This window comes from Chiloscyllium plagiosum, unplaced genomic scaffold (assembly GCF_037043375.1).
Source record: "Chiloscyllium plagiosum isolate Xiang-an unplaced genomic scaffold, Cpla_swu_hap1 HiC_scaffold_18, whole genome shotgun sequence".
In the NCBI taxonomy this organism is placed as follows: Eukaryota; Metazoa; Chordata; class Chondrichthyes; order Orectolobiformes; family Hemiscylliidae; genus Chiloscyllium; species Chiloscyllium plagiosum.
This window is the reverse complement of record NW_028270156.1, coordinates 33486465-33505743: the sequence shown is the minus strand read 5'-3', so window position 1 is coordinate 33505743 and position 19279 is coordinate 33486465. Positions and strand designations below refer to the sequence as shown.

Below are 19279 nucleotides of genomic sequence, written 5' to 3'. Positions count from 1 at the left end.
TCCCAATCCCTCCATCCTTCTCCCCCTGCTGCTCTTACACATCCTCTCTCTCTCCAGGAGACTAAAACAAAACCACTTAAAGAAAACTTGTTCAAGTGAATGCAATAGGCAGGCAGTAAATTGTTTTCTCGTTGAAGATAAAAATAACATTGCATAATTTAGATTGTTCACATCCTTTTTCGATACTGACATTAAGCTCCTAAAAGACATGACTTCAGTTGTCTTTTTCTCTTCTGGGGGTTCAGACTGCCCTGTGGCACTGTCCTACAAGTGTTAGCCACAAACACTCATGCCTATTGTTCATGTGCATGACTGGACAGTCAGTGTGAGGCAGTGTGTGGTGGCTCTACTCAACCCAACCCTGGCACCATCTGAACCCTCTAGCAGAAAACACTTGGAAAACGCCAGCAACAAGTTCACTGTTGCATTTGCAGTAGTGAGACACACTCAGATACATTGCTGTTTGCTTGCTCTCAGTGAAAGAATGTAAAGAACAAATACAAAACAAACACCAGACATTTAACATATTCAAAGTGTAGTCATTTTTGTAATGTAAAAAATGGAACAGACTTTTACAGTACTGAGAGAGTGTTGCACTGTTGGAGTGACAGTTCCGACAGTGTGCTGCACTATAAAAGGGGCAATACTGAGGGGCCACTGTAGTTCAGAATTAGGACTAAGGGAATGCTGTATTGTCAGAGGGCCACTATTGAGGGAGTGAATCATAGAGTCAGTACTGTGGGATTGTTGCAATCAGATAGAACCAAACACTATACTGTGGGAGAGTCTGTTCTGAAGGAACATTGTATTGCTGGATCTTCAGTCCTGAGGAGAGTTGAACTGAGGGAATGGAGCACTGTCATTATTTTGAAACATATATGATTCTGAATGGACTTGACTGGGTGGATGTCGAAAGGATTAGAGGAGACTAGAATTAGGCCACACAGTTAAAAAACATCTCTATTTTAAGATGAAAATGAGGATAAACTTTCCAGGAGTGTTGAGAGCCTGTGGAATTCTCTTCCAAAGAAAAGAGTGGAGGCAGGGTTATTGACTACTTTTAAGACTGAGGGTAGACAGATTTGTGATTCACAAGAAAGTTAAAGGCTACCAAGGGTAGATGGGATTATAGAGATCGGGTTTAAATCTTATTGGATGGTGGACTAGATTTGAAGGCCCAAATGTTCCAGGTTTGCTCCTTATGTGTATGTTGAAATGTCACAAGGCCAGTACTGAGGGGAAGCTGAATTGGAAGCTCAGTAATGACGTAGTGCTGCACTATTTGAGGGTCAATACAGAAGATGGGCTGGATTATGACTGACACTTGTCTTTTAGATGAATCAAGGGTCTATCCAAGTCCCTCTGAGCTGGATATCAAAGATCCAATGGCTATTTGGAAGAAGCGATCTGATGACTTGACACAAACCAAAAGTTGATTAAATAGGTTTCTGAAACTGCATTCACTGATGAATTTTTTTTTACTTTTAGCTTTCTGACTACATGTCAATCTATTGTGCATGGTGCTTATAAATTAAACAAGCTGTTTAAAGGTTGATAAAAAGCTGAAGCTGGGAATGCCAAAGTGACACTTTGCGAAAAATGACATATCTGAGTCTCACAGTATACCAAAGTTGGACACAAAAACTCTTCAACACAAACAAAATGACTAACAGCCTACGCCCCCTCTGTCCTGAAGCTGTTCAAAATTTAGTTTTCAGGAAACTGTAATTGTGTTTCGTATACTTTCTGAGCAGAACATCCTTTCTCACAAATTAACAAGAAATAAAAGTTTTGAAAGGTGCAGAAAGGGAAATTTATCACCTGTTGTAGGACAAAGTCACCGATAAGTATTGTGCAGTGTATAAGGAACTCTTAGATTCAAGTCCATTAATCACACTACACAAATAAACAAGATAAGAATGTCTGGGAAGTGCTGCAGCCAGAATGTGCAGCCTAACATTCTGACCAGCAAACAACATTCTGCCTTATACAGTACAGTGGCCAAGTCAATCATTTGAATCTCATGAGTGCAAACCTCACTCTGGCAATTCAAATTCAAAACAATAGCAATTTGTGAGCTGGCATTAGATAAAATCATCATTAAATCTGCATGATTGCTGCAAATGACCAACCCATCAATTTGGGTTGGAAAGTGACAAGGAACACTCACAGCACAGAAGCATCAAACAAACATTGATGGACTCCAACAAGTGAGTGTCTAACCATTTGCCTGTATCATTTGAGGACACGGTATCACTGAATTCCTGACATCACAGGGATTATCAACCAGAAACTTAATAACCATACAGCGACTACAAAAGCAAGTCAAGGGCTGCAAATCCTCACATTCTGACTCCCCATAGCTCATCCACTACATGCAAGGCTAAAGTCAGGAGGGTAATGGAATATTCTCCACTTACACAGATGAATGCAGGTCTAATAACACAAGAAGGTAGACACCATCGGAAAAAAAGAGTTTGCTTGATGGACACCATATTAAATTCTTTAAAATTGTAATGTTTATTATGCGTAACACCAATGCACATTGGCTACAATGTGTAGCATAAGATGCATTCTGCCAATGCAGCAAGACTCCTCCAACAGCCCCCTCAAAATCCATGTCTCCTTGAAAGGACAAGGGCAGCAAGTATATGGAAACACCAGGTCTACTCCGATCAGGTACAATTCTGACTTCGAATTATATTATTGTTCATTCACTGTCACTGGGTCAAAATTTCCAACTGCACCGTGAGTGTACCTCCTGCAGCATTTCAAGGTGATTCACTTCCATCTTCTTGAGGTAACTTTGGGATGGGCAATAAATACTGGCCTTATTAAAACTTCCACATCCCAAGAATAAATATAAATACCTCATTCACTAATATCTTTCAGGGAACAGAACATACCATCCCATATATAATTTGAAAGCAACACTATTAATTTTCCTTGTTGTACCCCAACAAGCCACACAACTGTAAAAAGAAATAAAGAGAGACTTGCTTATACCTAATCCTTTTCATGGGTTCAGGATGTCACTAAGCACCATATGTGCATTACCAGTTCTACACCTTAGAAGTACAGAACAACCTCGGTTAACCAAACATCGATTATCTGAATTTCGGATTATCCAAACAAGATCTCAAGGTCCCAATGCTTGGGTAAACTCTGTTATCCGAACATTCGATTGTCCAAACATTTGATTATCCAAACAGAATACTCCCCACCCATGTCATTCAGATAATTGAAGTTGCCCTGTATAGTAACTGCTATAATGCAAGAAACATGGCAATGAATTTGGGCATATTAAAGCTCCTACAAAAAGAACTATGGTGATGGTGATGATGCAGGGTGTGTAATTTATATATATTCTAATATCATTTGTTTTAAAGTTTGGATTTTGATCTTGTGACACTTTTTTTGATGGGTTTAATGACTAATTTGTTAGTATTTCTAGAGCCATGGGTTTTTGAAACCAGTGTGAAAAAGAAAGTGAGAATTGGAATTTGCTTGCAGAGAGAAAGAGCTTTATGAGCAGACAGAATAAACATTCAAGGGCATGAAATGGTTGCATGAAATAGTTTCTCCAAGAGAAAAGAGTTAGTTCAAAATTGCTTACTTTATACAAGGATTTTAATTCTTTCTGTTGTTTGAAGCTAAGAAAATCTAGGTTCAAGAAAGAAGCTACCAGATTCCAAAACCAGGAAGTGAAAGCAACAGTTGAGACAAACCTATAGGTGTGATAGAGAAGAGACTTCTCTCTGGTGTTTGAGTATTGTGATTAGATAGATGGAATATTTTATTTCTACCATGTGTTTGAAACCATTGAATTGCGTAATGTGCAAACAGTTTGGTTTACTCTATCTTATCTTTTTTTTTGCATAATAAACTTCTGTTTTAGTGTTAATCCAGATCTGCAGCATTGCATGTTTGTATTTCAAAGACTACCTCATTAAATAAAAAAAAGCAAAACATGATCCATCAAGCTAGATATCAGTCTGGGATCTGACTTGTTCAGCGATAACATCAGCTGGGATCATAACAACTTGGGGATCTTGCAATTTTTGAATTCACTTGGATTTAAGAGCGATCTGTGTCTTTTTAAATTAATGGGTATGTGGTTCTTGACATAAAACAGCTGTGTTGCGGTGAAGTTTATTGCATGGAATTTGAAAATGACTTTGAATGTTGTTAAAAGTTTTCTGGATGTGGAAGATATAACTGTTTTTCTTAAATCTTTGAGTAAAGTTAAACTGAAAGAGTTTACAGATAAATTAGAGGGAGAAGTAAAAACAGGATCTCGTAAAAATAAGATGTTTCAAGTGATTATCCAACATTTAGAATTGGAAGAATTAATTTATTAGAACTGGAATTAACTAAGGTACAGTTAGAAATGAAAAGGTTTGACTTAGAAGAAATACAGAGAATAATAGCAATCAAAGAAGGTGAAAAGCAGAGGAAAATGGGAAGTGATAAAGAAAAAGAGGATAATGGAAAAGATGATGGAATTTAAAAAACCTGAACTTCTAACAGTTCTAGGAAAGCATATTCATACATCCTGGATGATGGTAAGTCTTCAGACCTATTACTATTACTAACAGGGCTATATGCTATTGTCAACCCTTTTTGTTATGTTTTTCTCCATAATGGTGATCCTGGCATTGAAATCAGACATTGCATGGGCAGGAAGCTGAGACAACTCAAGCACAATATTATTTCTCTCCTATGCGCTGTTCCAAAGAGTTCATTAGTCATTCTTCCAGTTTCAAATCAAACACCGATAATATCTTATTCAGTTCTCTGCCCAAAGGCAGGTCCAACCTACAGTGTCACATCTTCCACTATGTGTAGAGGCCCGAAAAATGTCCCAGTCAGGACAGACATTGAACTTGAGTTGTTTATACCGATCTGATCCAATTGATTGTCCAGCAAATTGAATCAGCCAACTACCCCCAACACCCTGAGAAGCATAGGTTGCTATAGTAACATATACTTTAACGTGCATGTTGTAGTCCAGAGTGATGAATAATAATGGCAGAGGTTCAGATGTTCTTCCAATCACATGACTGACCAAGATACCCCCTGTTCTCAACGCCTGCCATTGACATACATTGGAAGGATTTACAAGATGGCCATATTATGAACGCACATTATTCATAACATAGTCAGATTCTATTTTGTGGGCAAACTGATTGAGAGTGAGACAAGGTCATTCACTGATCAGTAGTAACTGATTATCAGGAATAATTAATTAACAAGAGTAATTCATCAATATACCAGTAATTACTGACCACAGGTTTCCACTTACAACTATTCGGGCAGGAGCACTCACTGATTAGGATTATGTATCAGGAATAGTAGTATAAATATTTGTAAAACATTTCTGCTTCTAATGTATTGCAAAATTTTAACTCATTTGAAATACGTTTCAGCATGTGTGCTGTTCAATGTAATAATGCTTTTAACCTACTTTCTCAGGGTGCAGTTTAGAACAAAGGAGGAAAGTAATTTTGTATTATCAATAATAAAAAAAGGTCAAATGTACTTCTTAAAGAAACAATTCAGGTGAGTTTCCCTGATGGGTTGTCAGGAGAGGGCACTGTTACTGCAAGAATATAAATGCTAGAAAAAGAAAAACTTGCATTTATATAGTGCCTTTCATAACCTCAACACAAAAACCATTATTAATGAAGTATTTTTTGAAAATACTGAAGTGACATTGTAACTTTGTAAAACCATAAACATGCAGCCCTCCTTCTGAACCACCAACAGTGCAGCACTCCCTCAGTATTGCCATTCTGAAAGCTCAGCACATCCCAAATATTGACCTTCAATTCTGTTGTGTTTTCTCACTACTAAAATATAAACCCAGTTGATGTCATCACTGACAAGTCAGGCCCCAGAACAAACCTGGCTTGGTAGATTTTCTTTTGTATTCACACAGTGATCTCTTACTGAAACAGAAGCACACAATGCTGCAGATTTAGTTTCAAAAATTAAAAGAAGTTCATTTCTTGAAAGACATGAAGGTAAAATAGAATAAACCAAACTATTTACATTTACATTTGCAGTGTTGTATTCAGTTATTGGCATTTTAGTTAAGGAAGGATATTAAGGCTCTGGACAGAATACAAAGAAGATTTACAATGAATACCAGAATGAGGGATTTTAGATGCAATGATAGATAAGAGAAATTGGGCTTATTCTCCTTGGATCAGGGAAGATTCAGAGATGACCTTATTGAGGTCGTCTTAATCAAAAAAAACAAACAAAGTGCTAGAAAAGCTCAGCAGATCTGGCAGAATCTGTGGAAAGACATCAGAGTTAGTGACCCTGAGGAAGGGTCACGACACGAAATGTTAACTTTGATTTCTTTTCACAGATGCTGCCAGACCTGCTGAGCTTTTCCAGCAATTTCTGACTTTGTGCCTTTTTAATCATTTTATCTTGCTGTTCCACTACTGTAAGGGACCGGTGGACATGCACACCAATGTCCCTCTGATCCTCAGTGCTTTCCAGGAACTTACTGTTCATCATCTATTCCCTTGACTTGTTTATCCTGCCCAAATGCATCACCTCACACTTATCCAGATTGAATTCCCTTACAGAAATGTAAACTGTTGCTAGAATGTATGGTACTGGACAAGTAATTCAGAGAAAAAAGATATATCCAAAAACTCTCCCTGGCAATCTGAGGATTCGAATTCAGTAAAGTTCACCACAAAATTATATTGAAAAACTCAGCTGGTTCACTACTGTCCTTTAGGCAAGAAAATCTGCTATTCTCCGAGCTCCAGTCCCACCTCCACGTCGAGCATAAAAAGATAAATTAAGACAGATAAACTAAAATTGGACTGAAATGGAGCAAAAAAGGTGACAAGAGAAATTCAATGTTTTAAAGTCACATTATTTAAATCTCTAACCACAACTAACTAATGAAGAAATAAGACTCCAAACTTAATTTTAATTGCCAGAAAGGTTAAATAACACATTACATGAAAAGGTACTCTGGAGTGGGCAAAGACAAGACTCAAAAAGACAAACAGATGATCTGCCCATAAATGCAGTGACTCCACAGCATTTAAAGAATTCAGTGACAATGAGACAGTCAGCAAAATGTCATATTTGATAACCAATAGAACAACAGTTCTCGGACAGTGAATTTTAAAGTTCTGTTTTTAATTATGGAACTAACTTTTGCCTCAAGTTGTTGTACCATCCACACATAAATAAGTAACACCATGAAGTTCACCATAATTGTGACATGAAAAATGGGCCAATAGACATTTGTCAATGTATCGCAACAACTATTTCACTGAAAGACTCATGTCATTTTTTAATAAAGCAATCTTACCCTATTCTCTATGTTATAATTTACTTCTTCAACCTCCTTCAGTACGGTCTGGTGGGCTCCAACTGTACAAATCAGATCCCAGGTTAGCAACACACTAAGCCAGAAAGATCACCACTACAGTGAGGTTAACTGTCAGCTCTGCAAGGTGAATTATCAAATTCTATATCTGGGCCAGACTGAGGAGCAATGTGAACATGATAATGTATTAGGGAAAAAGGGGAAATGAACTGAAGTGTTAGTGCATCAGTCACATGAACCTCCATATTAATTCTCATCATTTGGCACTTTTATAACTCACAGCAACAATCACCAGGCAACTGAATCTCCACATGAAGACACTCAAAGAGATGCTAATTAACCAGACGCAGCCGTGGTATCTCATCTGGCAATGACAACAGCTGTTATATTTCTACAAGGACTGGTCACTCAGCTTCTTTAGACATGGAAAATTATTCAGAAATACATCAGCTGTGCATTAACAATTTTGCTGCTAACTTTGATCCTTCTTTAAATGGCCTGCAATTAGTACTTTAGAAAACAAGTGCCAATTTCTGCCATTGATGTATTTCTAATAAATTTGCTTTTGATCTCGAGTTCCATCAACGATGAGATCTTGTTTCAGAGTTTCACTTGTGTGTCAGTTAGTCTCAATGTACAGAAGTCTGAGATTTTAATCAACAAATTTATGGGGAAATGAACTGCATAATTAAATATCACGCAACTGCTCTTCACAGTAAATCCTCTTGCTTCCAAAGCTTTAAATATTTTTCCTCACCACATATATGATTAACAAATTAAAATTGGTTATAGATTAGTATTTCTCACATGGGATTTCATGCTTTACTTTGTAGAAACCTAATGAAAATACTGAAACGTTCCCTGGGAGACCCTGTAAGTATAGACACATACCCACAAAATCTCTGTAAATGCGAGCATGCTCACTGGGCATCCTGTGGGCACACTCTTGAGGAGCCTCTGCAAATACTGATGCGTACCAAGAAACCCCATTTAAGAGTATGCTCTCGAACAATCTCCTGTAAATAATGGCACACTCTCAGGGAGTACCTTGTAAATACTGACACACTCTCAGGAATACAGCAGCAGGAAGATAAGGTTGAACCTGGAGTCCAGTTCACCATTCAGTTGGACCACAGTTGATCTGAATTCCATTTAATCATTCCTTGTTACCCAAATCCACTAAAATTCTATAAACCTTGAGTTTTAAAACTTTCGACTAAACTCCCAGCCTCAACAGCTTTTTGCAGTAGAGAAAATTCCAGATTACCACTATTCTTTGTATGAATAAGGAGTTTTTGATATCACTGATCAGTCCAGCTCTATTTATAACAATACTCTCCTTCATATGGACACCCCAACATAAGAATTAATCTATCAGTATCTTCCCTATAGAATTGCATTACCATTTTACAGCTCTAATAGCTATAGAATATTAATTCCACTATAAAGATGTTAAAAGATTCACAGCAATAACTCAACTCCTCCCTTAAGCATCTGTTGTAATTTTCCAAAGTAACTGTTTACTATGCTTATTTCGGAATTAACAAATGTAAACATTTGGTATCCAGTCTATTCACATCTGTAAAAAAAATTTTTTCTCCAGATCTACCAAAAGTAGTGATTGCCACAAAAACCACCATAGAATTGTATCAATCTGGAAGTCTCACATTTGCGTGGACCAGAAAGAACCCGCAGCTCTCTTCAATAACCCAAGTTCACCTACGTCAGTTTCTATCATCTTCGTCAAAAAGTGTGGTGCTGGAAAAGCACAGCTGGTCAAGCAACATCCGAGGAGCAGGAGAATTGATGTTCGAGTACAGTATAAGCTGTTCATCAGGAATGTGATCAGCCTGACTGGCTGTGCTTTTCCAGCACCACACTTTTTGATGATGATCACCAACATCTGCAGTCCTCTCTTTCTCCCTTCTATCATCCTCGTGGTCATGTATTATGCTCCATTTGAAGACTGGGTGAGTTCTTGTCCAGGCAAACGTTCCTCCCTAATCAACAACAACAGAAACCAGACTAACTGGACACTTGCTTGTTGTTTATGGGATTGTCCAGTACACAAAGCAACTATCAACAGAATAATAGTTGCATGAGATACATTGAGGAATATGGTAGGTGTTGTATAGAACTAGGTCTTTACTACCTGGTAAAAACAATGACTGCAGATGCTGGAAACCAGATTCTGGATCAGTGGTGCTGGAAGAGCACAGCAATTCAGGCAGCATCCAAGGACAGGCAAAATCGACGTTTTTTACTACCTGGTCCTATATTGAACAGGTGATTACTAGTCTTCATTTAACACATAAAATGACTTGGTGCAAATATTAAATAGGAAAGGTGTTTCTATTCATCAACATTAATATATCAATGAGCACAAAATCCGCTGAGCTACAAAACAGAAGCAATAATCTACAACAAGTCTCATTTATATATCACCTTTAATGTAATAAAATGTTTGCATGAACATTAACAAACATAATTGTCCCTAGGGGAGATTGCAGAGATATGGAAAGGTGAATCCAAAGGGACTTGAAAACAAAAATAAGAATTTTGAGGTGAGGTGAGATGACCTGAAAGCCCACATAGGCTAACTAGCTTGGATCTGAAGAGTAAACAGATTTGGATTGATGTTGCAGCTTTTGGTTGAGTCTTGTTCATTATAATACAATCATTAACAGATCCCACTTTCAATGAGCATAAGAAGTACAGTTAGTAAGTTTGCAGATGACACCAAAATTGAAGGTGTAGTGGACAGCGAAGAGAGTTACCTCAGATTACAACAGGATCTTGACCAGATGGGCCAATGGGCTGAGAAGTGGCAGATGGAGTTTAATTCAGATAAATGCGAGGTGCTGCATTTTGGAAAAGCAAATCTTAGCAGGACTTATACACTTTATGGTAAGGTCCTAGGGAATGTTGCTGAACAAAGAGACCTTGGAGTGCAGGTTCATAGCTCCTTGAAAGTGGAATTGCAGGAGATAGGATAGTGAAGAAGGCGTTTGGTATGCTTTCGTTTATTGGTCAGAGTATTGAGTACAGGAGTTGGGAGATCATATTGCGGCTGTACAGGACATTGGTTAGGCCACTGTTGGAATATTGCGTGCAGTTCTGGTCTCCTTCCTATCGGAAAGATGTTGTGAAACTTGAAAGGGTTCAGAAAAGATTTACAAGGATGTTGCCAGGGTTGGAGGATTTGAGCTATAGGGAGAGATTGAACAGGCTGGGGCTGTTTTCCCTGGAGCGTCGGAGGCTGAGGGGTAACCTTATAGAGGTTTACAAAATTATGAAGGGCATGGATAGGGTAAATAGGCAAAGTCTTTTCCCTGGGGTCGGGGAGTCCAGAACTAGAGGGCACAGGTTTAGGGTGAGAGGGGAAAGATAGAAAAGGGACCTAAGGGGTAACGTTTTCATGCAGAGGGTGGTATGTGTATGGAATGGGCTGCCAAAGAAAGTGGTGGAGGCTGGTACAATTACAACATTTAAGAGGTATTTGGATGGGCAGGTGGGACTAGATTGGGTTGGGATATCTGGTCGGCGTGGATGGGTTGGACCAAAGGGTCCGTTTCCGTGCTGTACATCTTTTTGACTCTATAACAGAAATTCAAAATAGAAAGTAATTCTAAAGTAACTTTTTTAAAAAAAATGTATTATCCAAAACCATATAACACAGTATTTCATGCTTTTATCTCAAATTCCATGCTTTCATCATAATACAAACTGTTTCTCTTCTAATCTAACAATTTCTCAAGACACAGATTTCTCTTTTTAAAAGCCTGACAACTGGTTATTTCATTTCAGAAATTTCTCAAGAGTGATACAACACAAAAACAGACCCTTTGGTGCAACTGGTCCAAGCTGATCAAGTCTCCCAAACTAAACTTGTCCCAATTGCCTGCTTTGGCCCAGATCCATTTAAACCCATCAAAATAATTCTCAACCTTTTCCACATGCTTTTTCAAATGAATTAATTATTATCCATGTAGCATGTTTTCCTCAGATTTTCTCTCGTTTAAGGTTTTCTTCAGAATATTAGACAAATATACATCCATATCTAATGCTTGGTCTGGTGCCAATGTCTTAGAAGCTAAGATACTTTAACTACCCTTTTTGTTTTCTTAGCCTCTTAGGTAAATGGACAACTTTCATTTTTCGTTTGCACTAAGAATGTATCAAATTGCTGTACTCAAATAACTATCCAGAAGACTGGCATGTGAAACATTGGTAAAATTGTGATCACTGCACAGACTTTGTGGAAACAAAAATCCATCTTCATAATGAGGATAACCTCCACTGCATTATGTGGCATTATCATTGTGTTAATTGGCATAGATTTGGAAGAGATCCAACAACTCAAGCCTGGTCACACATAAAGCACATGGACCATCAGCAGCAGCAGCAGCAGAATTGTATGTAAACACAATCTGGAAATCTCATGGTCCAGCATTTACCTCCCCACTCTACAATTACAATCAAGCCAGGGGACCAATTCTGGTTCAATGTAAAGTGCAAGAGGGCATGTGAGGTGCAGCACTCAGCATTCTTAAAAATTAGGTTGTCAACTTAGTAGAGCTACACATAGGATTACTTATGCACCAAACAGAATAAGCACCAAGTGACAGACAGAGCTACAAAATTCCACAACCAATGAATCAGATCTAAGCTCTGTAGTCTTGTGACATCCAGCTGTGAATGTTGTTGGACAATTAAACTGGAGGAGAAGACTCCACAAATATCCGTATCTTCAATGATAGGGAATTCCAGCACATGAGTGCAAACATAAGGCTGATGCAGTGGCAATAAATCTTCAGGTATAGTGAGTGTGAATGATCATCTCGGTTTTCTCCACAGATCCCTAGCATCAGAAATGCCAGTCTTCAGTCTTCACTCCATGCAGGTACTGACATGGATAATGGATTGGCTGACTGGCAGAAGGCAGAGAGTGTGGATAAAGGGGCATTTTTTGTATTGCAGTTGGTGATTAGTGGAGTTCTGCAGAGGTCAGTAATGGGACCATGACAACTCACTTCATACATTAATGATCTGGACAAAGGAACTAAGGGCTTTGCTGCTATGTTTGCAGATAATACAAAGATAGTTGGAGAGGCAGGTAGCGTTGAGGAAGTGGGGAAGCTGCAGGAGGACTTGGATAGGCTAGGAGAGTGGGCAATGTAGTGGCAGGTGGAATACAGTGTGGGAAAGTGTGAAGTTATGCATTTGTTAGGAAGAATAGTAGTGTAGACTATTTTCTGAATGGGAAGGGTTTCAGAAATCTGAAACCCAAGGAGACCTGGGAGTTCTAGTTCAGGATTCTTGAGGTGAACATGCAGGTTCAGTTGGCAGTTAGGAAAGCAAATGCAATGTTAGCATTTATTTTGAGTGGGCAGCAATACTTATTGCTGAATAAGTCTCTAATCAGACCACATTTGGAATAGTTGAGCAGATTTGGCCCCATAGCTAAGAAAGGAGGTTCACAAGAATGATGCTAGGGATGAAGGGCATGTCACATGAAGAGCAGTTGAGGACTCTGGGTCTGTCCTTTATAGTGTTTAGAAGGATGAGAGGTGAAAGGGGATCTCATTAAAACTTACAGAATACAGAGTGTACTAGATAGAATATTCACCGTGCTTTATAAATTTATCAAACTTTGACCATGCTTCAAGTGGATGTAAAAGGTCATGTGAGATCATTTTTTTTACATACAGACTGTCAATAAATTTTATTAGATCATCTAAACCTTTCTCAGTGCCCAAATTTTGAGCCTCCAGGTAAAAGAATAATTGTACACCTTATGCCTCGTCTCGCAGCATGTGACAGTGCCAAATTTATACATTGTTTGTTCTCGTTTATCTCTAAGGCTTCATTTTTCATTGATTGCAAAGTTCAATTTCATACAACATCAGTAGGAAATCATACCCCAACGCTTTACACTTGATTTCAGGCATTCTTCCCAAAAATATCTCAAATTACAATTTATTGTCTGAAAAGAACTCTTCTTTTTCAATTTTCACATATAAGCAACCATCTTTTGCAAAAAATATCAAATTAAGCTAGTTGATGAGAAAACTAGAAAATTTCCTTTTTTGGATAGAGTTTAGTGGCTACTCAATCTTGCAGCTCCTTCCAATCCCTGGAATTGCAGGTACTCCCAAAACATGAAATTTTCTAATCAAACCGTTGAGGGATGTTATTATTCACCTCAGGAAGAGGTGGAACTTGAACCCGGGCTTCCTTACCGAGGGGTAGGGCTACTACCATTGCATCACAAGAGCTCTTACTTCCAATACATGTTTTTTTAACCTGTTTTTCCTAATCAACCTGGTCAGAGATGTTATTATACACCTCGGGAGCGGGTGGCACCTGAACCCAGATGCCTCATTCCAGAGGTAGGACACTACCACTTTGCCACAAAAGGGCCCCACTTCTAACCTATTTGCTCAGACTTGTCTCTTCGTAAATTTAAATAAAGACATTAACAAACTTAATATGAGTGGTAAGCATTTTTTTGAGCTCAGGAACCAGAAATATGTGAATCTAAACATTTAGAGCTCATTCAGCTCTAAGAGTTGTTAGTTGGCAACATTCACTTCTGACCAGCAATTGTGGAGGGGCTTATTGCAAGGTTTTCAATAGGTCATTCAGGACAGGAGTTTCAACAGCAAGGGAAAAAAACAAGTAGGAGGTGGGGAGAAAAAATAGAGGTAATTGGAGACATGTAGACTTCATGTTAAGAGTGCAGCAGTTAGCTATGCTGTTGGGAAGGCAGCTGCATGAAATACATTGTGCATGTTGGGGACTCAGTGAGGAGTCAAGAGCAGTTGGATGTCTCTACCTGTCAGAACCCAGGAAGAAGTTCGGAGAATTATTATAGGCAAAGAGTTAGAATGCTGGGGGAACCTATAATGGGCTTAGACAAAGCATGCTAGCATGAATACTTCAGTAGAGCAAAGAGGGATGTTAAAAACCCACATGCAATGTTTGCTGGATGCCACTTAGCAAGATTGGAGCTCAGCAAGAAACCCAGGGATAATTCTAACTTCGTGAAGCTAGCTGTTAGTGAGGATGCCTTAAAGGAGGAGAGGTTTTAGGGTGGGAGTTTGAGCTTGGGGCTCAGATGATGGAATGCACAGCCACAAATTAAATTGTGATTAAACTTTGGGATTATGGGAGGCTAGAAGTAGAGGAAATTCCCAAAATACATTTGTTTTCCAGTCTGTGTGGAATTAGGGAATTTTGCTGTATCTTATTATCACTGTGTATTTTGCTGGCATCTGTCAAATGTTACAAGAGTGATGCTTTGAAACATTAATGCGTCACCTCATCTGTGTGTCTCACTTCAAGTAAATGGATCATCCTTCCAGAAATAACCACATTCAAGAGAAGAATGAGTGATGGAGTGCAGTTTTCGACTCGGGGGGGGGGAGGGGAATTGGATCCAGTGGAACAGACGATGAGGCACTCCATGACAGAACAGCTCTTCTGAGGGTGTTCAGGACCAGATCAGGTCCAGAAAATTATTATCGCTTTTGATATTTAATGAGATTTGATGGAGGAAATTGTTGAGAAATTTGAGGCATCTGTCTTGATTGGTTTTGCTATGTACTGTGGGATGTTTGATCTCTATTTCCCATTTTACAATTTTAGATTGTATTACTGTTCTAACATTGAATAGTAAAGATTTTTACTGTTTGTTTAAAACTGTGGAATCATGTGTCTTTATTGTCTTAGTCTCCTTTCTAACATTAAAACAAAAGTTACTTGTCCCGAGCCATACTGTAACTTAAATCTGGTGATTTGGTTCATGATTGTAACACCAGATGTTAACATCAACTTCTGAACATTCAGGCTGATGGCAGCAATGGAGGTAAACTGGATTTCATCTTTTACAATATCTTCAACGACCTAAAACTGTAGGCGCATTCTTTAATCCTCTGAAATCTGTTGTCGTTTTACAGCAGCTGTTTTATGTTCTATCATCTAACCCAATCGCCAGAGATATTTCTTCTCTTGAATGTGGTTATTTCTGGAAGGATGATCCATTTACTTGAAGTGAGACACACAGATGAGGTGACGCACTAATGTTTCAAAGCATCACTCTTGTAACATTTGAAAGATGCCAGCAAAACACACAGAGAAAATAAAATACAGCAAAATTTCCTAATTCCAACACAGACTGGAAAACAAATGTATTTTGGGTATTTCCTCTACTTCTAGCCTCTCATAATCCTAAAGTTTAATCACTATTTAATTTGTGGCTGTGCCTTCCATCGCCTGAGCCCAAGCGCTGAAACTCCCTCCCTAAAACCTCTCCTCCTTTAAGGCAGCCTTTAAAACCAATCTCTGCAACTAAGCTTTTGATTGTCTGTTTTATAATGCTTTTGTGAAGTGCCTTGGGCAGTCACGTTCCGATAAATAAAATATAACAATGCAAGTTTTTCTCATTGGGATCAAGGAGGGGCAGAAAAAGTTTGGGGTGTACTCGTGCCAAATTCCACTCTGTTTGACCTTTTAAGAAATTCCCCTCGTAGTAGAGTAAATGCAGCATAGATAAGTCTATTCTACCAATCCATTTTTCAATCTTGTTGTGCAATTATTGCAACACGCAGAGGCAGACTAAAGCAAATTGCCCAGTGTTGCTAGGGCAATGGGAGACAGATTTAAAATTTAAATGTTAGTGTCATTCACATTCATTGTGAAAAATTCATAAAAAGACCTTTCACTAATATCGCACCTTTCATAGAAACATAGAAGATAGGAGCAGAAGGAGGCCATTCATGGTTGATTACACAACACAATAGCCTGATCCTGCTTTCTCCCCATAACATTTAATCCCATTCACCCCAAGTGCTATATCTAGCTGCCTCTTGAATACATTCAATATTTTGGCATCAACTACTTCCTGTGGTAATGAATTCCACAGGCTCACCACGCTTTGGTGAAGAAATGTCTCCTCATCCCCATCCTAGATGGTCCATCCTGAATCCTCAGATGGTTTAAGATGCACCCACCATCGGGAACATCCTCCCTGCAACAACCTTGTCTTGTCCTGTTGGAATTTTATAAGTCTCTATGAGATTCCACCCCCCTCACTCGTGTGAACTCCAGCGGAAACAATCCTAACCTCGCCAATCTCTCCTCATGTGTCAGTCCTGCTATTCCCGGAATCAGCCTGGTAAATTTTCGCTGCATTCCTTCAAGAGTAAGAGCATCCTTCCTCAGCAAAGGGTACTAAAACTGCATACAATATTTTAGGTGTGGTCTCCCCAAGGCCCTGTATAACCACAACAACACATCCCTGCTCCTGTACGCAAAACCTCTCGCAATGAAGGCCAATATACCAATTGCCTTCTTTCCCGCCTGCTGCATCTGCATTCTCACCTTTAGCAACTGGTGCACAAGGACACCCAAGTGCTGCTGCACACTCCCCTTTCCCAATTTACAGCCATTCATGTAGTAGTCTGCCTTCCTGCTTTTGCATCCAAAGTGAATTTATCACATTTATCTAAATTTTACTGCATCTGCCTCCGATTTGCCCACTCATCCAACCTGTCCAGATCATTTTGAAAGACCTCTACGCCTTTGTCACAGTTCACACTCCCACCAAACTTGGTATCATCTGAAAGCTTTCAGAACCTTAGCAGTTCTCAAAGCACTTTGCAGCCAACCAAGTAATTTGGAAATGTAAATCACTGTTGTGTGAAATTCAGCAGCTAAATCTGGGAACAACAAGCAACCACAAGCAGTAATGTGACAATGAACAGTAGATCTGATTTACAAAAGTTGGTGGAGGGATAAATAGATCAGGACATTGAGGGGAACTCAACGTCTTCAAATTAGTGCCCATGCAATCTTTAATATTCATCTGAGAGGACAAGTGGGTTTTGGTTTAATGGCTAATTCAAAAGATGGCACCGTCAACAATGCAGCACTCCCTCAATGCCACTGTTGAACTGTCAGCCCAAATTAAGTGCTTAAGTCCAGAGTGGAATCTGATCCCATGATTCCTCCTCTCTTGACTCAGAGGTGAGACCTACACTGTGTAATGTTTGCAGGGCCTGTTTGGTCTCATCAGTCTAAATACTTTATTAATACACAACAGAATAAAGTGGCCACTGCATTTCTTCAGAAGTAATTTTTCCTCTGCTTTATCATGATGCTCCAGGTTTGTTTGATAACCACACTAAAAAATTATAAAGTCAGAAGTCACATGACACCAGGTTATAGTTCAACAGGCTTATGTGAAATCACAAACTTTCCCACCTCTGCTCCTTCGTCAGGTGAAAGTTGAACTATAACCTGGTGTTGTGTGACTTCTGACTTTGTTCACCCCAGTCCAACACCAGTATCTCCCCATAAAGAAAATTATGAAATACAAATTGCGCGTGAAGGTCGAGTTAGGTAGGCATTCACTTTTGTTACAATACAAGGTTTTCTGCTGAAAAGTCAGGGAAATGTTGCAGAATGCTGGGAAGCTTGACCTTGAAAGGAATTTTGTTGTTACTGATTTTCTTACCATTCACACGCCTGTCCTCAGAACCTGAGCAATTTTGTTGTTTCTCAAGAAGCATTTCTGAGCCATGATGAGTATTGGATACAACGGAGAGATGAGGTTCCATTGCCTAAAACATAGTGATGATTCATCAGAATTTCCAACATACTCCCATTTAAACCAAGAGTAGATTTTACTTTTGTAAAATATAAAAGGTGAAGGTAATATTCAGTGGTGTGGTAACATGTTTGTTATGTTACTGAACTAGCAGTCCTGAAGCTTGATTCAGACAGATAAGTTTAAATCTCTGTATAGAGTCATAGAGTCATAGAGATGTACAGCACGGAAACATAATCTTCAATCCAACAGGTCCATGCCGACCAGATATCCCAACCCAATCATGTGCCAGCACCCGGCCCATATCCTTCTAAACTGCTCCTATTCGTACACCCATCCAAATGCCTTTTAAATGTTGCAATTGTACTAGCCCCCACCACTTCCTCGGTAGCTCATTCCATACACATGCCACCCTCTGCGTGAAAAAGTTGCCCATTAGGTCTCTTTTATATCTTGCCCCTCTCACCCTAAACCTATGCCGTCTAGTATGACTGTATGCACTGGGGAATTTAAAATCAATCAAACAAATGTGGAATAATAATGGTGACGATAAAACTACCTGATTTCATTTTAAAAATCTGGTTTATGAATCTGTTTTGGGGAGGAAATCTTCCATCCTTATCCAGTCTTGTCCAAGCCCATGGCAATGTGGTTGACTCTTAACTATCTTCTGAAATGGCCAAACAAGCTATTCTTATTCCAGAAAGTAGCTCATCACCACCTTCTCAAGGGAATTGACAATAAATGTAGGTCTTTGCACATCTCAAGGAAACAATATAAGTAAAAAAATTAACAAGACAAGTATAAAATTACAATAAACACAGTCCTCAATCTATACACCTAACAGAAGTACTAGATCAAGAATGTATTTCCTCCTTGTCACATCATATCTAGCTATCATGTTCTGTTGTCATTACTTCTGTTGTCATATAGCCATTGTCATACCGAAGTAAAATATTTAGCAAATCAAAAACAAAGATAATTTCAGTAAATTAAATTTCTCATGTTCAAGTAAGTTTGAGCAAAATCAAAAGTACAAAGATTACATGCTTTGTAATTGTACAATTAGGCTCAACTTTAAATCGGACTCCTGTGCCTTTGTCTACCTTTGTTATTTGAAGGCCTTAGCCACTTGCTAAATTTTACTCCCCAGATGTCTTGCTCCCAGATCTGTGACTATGTAAACTGAATGTGGATTCTCCATCTGAACGCTAAACGTGTGCTCAATTTGATTAGATACATTGGTATCATTTTAGCAGGCCATGTGTTAAAATGTTTTCCTTCATCTTTGAAAGAAT

At 38.8% G+C, this 19279-nt stretch overlaps 1 protein-coding gene across 1 annotated transcript in view; it reads right to left on the bottom strand.

The window, feature by feature from the left end:
* The window catches only part of irag1 (inositol 1,4,5-triphosphate receptor associated 1), a 159838-nt gene that overhangs the window by 122445 nt on the left and 18114 nt on the right, over positions 1 to 19279 (bottom strand). The window lies entirely within an intron of this gene.